Genomic DNA, 1750 nt, shown 5'->3' on the forward strand with positions numbered 1-1750 from the left:
ACGTTTAATTATACACCTGCCTTCACCTGTCTAGTATTTCACGTGCGTTTACTTGTTTAAATCACGTGCGTACACCTGTCTAGTATTTTCACGTTCCTTCACCTGTCTCACTTTTAATTACACGTACCTGACTACTTAAATTCACGTGCGTTTGCGTGTCTCACTTAAGTTATTCACAAAAACACCTTTCAATCACCACCACGTAAATATCAGTAGTCGTAATAGTAGTAGCAGCGGTAGTCGTAGTAATAGTAGTAGTTATAAATGAGTGAAGGGAGTAGGCTTCCCTCTAGACGAGATAGGGAGGCCCTTTGCACTGATACTAGCTTCAATTTCACTTTCAATAGAGGCGAAACACTATCACCCACCCCAAGGCATCATTGTAACGAAAATCCACTCAGTTAACCATCCACGCACCCGCTTGGCCACACACTCAGGGATGCGGCATGTTGACAACGCGATCTTGTGGGTGTGGGGTGCGTGTGTGAGTTAGAGATAGTGATGAGAGAGTGAGTGAGAGAGAGAGAGAGAAACGCTGGCTCACTCTCGTCGCACGCTCAGAGAGGACTGGGGACCGTAGCAGCCAGGACCGACCGAGCGCCGCGGTAAGAGTGAAAGTTAGTGAGGTGGAGGGGGAGGGGGATCGCTGGCCTACATAGCGCACTTGTAACGGGGTCTATGTTAGCTGTGAGGTAATTGTGTGTGTGTGTGTGTGTGTGTGTGTGTGTGTGTGTGTGTGTGTGTGTTCGTTCTTATGTCTGTCTTCATTCACTCTCTCTTTCTTTCCTCCCCCTCCTCCTTCTTCCTTCTCTTTTCCCTCCCTCCTTTTCGCCCATTCTGATTCTTCTCTCCCCCCTCCCCCCCCTCTCGTGTTTTAGTAACCTTCCAGAGTTAGTTCCTATGGTAACTCTCTCTCTCTCTCTCTCTCTCTCTCTCTCTCTCTCTCTCTCTTTCAATCTTTTTTTAATAGTGATAGCCTAGGTGACATAGATATGTCTAAGTACGTACATCATGTAAACATCAATGCGTATGTGTACATGTGTGCGTCTAAGATAAAAGATAGAGAATGAGCGGGCGTGTGTGCGTGAGTGTGTGCGCGCGACTCACACACACACACACACACACACACACACACACACACTAACCCACTGACCTACTTACACAGACTGAGGCAGCAGCTCGCAACACAGACGTAACCCGCACTCCCAGCTCCCCTTCTTCTCCCCACTTTTTCCTCCCCTTCTCCCTTTCCCTCCCCCTCCCTACCTATACCCCCTCCTTCCCCTATCCCTCTACTATCCCTACACCACTCTAGAACATCCCAGGATAGTTAGAAGTGCGCTAAAACTAACAATAACTAACAAACTCTCCACCTGCGCATACGCCAGCTAGCGCACGGAGACTCATTCTAGTAATTTGAGGGGAAGAAGGGCGTAAGCAACATAGGAAATCATTCTCCCTCCTTCCCTTTTAAAATCGAACCTCCCATCATCACTACCTACCCAATACATGCAGAACTCAACCTCTTTTTGCGTCTATATATATAAAGTGGCGTTTTTTCTTATATATATATATTTTTTTTTATTTTTGAGTTACGTCTTTCCTTCGTTTTTCGAGTTGGATTTGTATGGGATCTGTACTTGATTCTCTCTCTCTCTCTCTCTCTCTCTCTCTCTCTCTCTCAATACCTACCTGCCTATCTCCCCAAACTCCCCCCCCTTTCCTTACTCACCTGCTTACCTACCTACCT

This window comes from Coenobita brevimanus, chromosome 105 (assembly GCF_032717465.1).
Source record: "Coenobita brevimanus isolate Jiangsu-jjx chromosome 105, ASM3271746v2, whole genome shotgun sequence".
Taxonomy (NCBI): domain Eukaryota; kingdom Metazoa; phylum Arthropoda; class Malacostraca; order Decapoda; family Coenobitidae; genus Coenobita; species Coenobita brevimanus.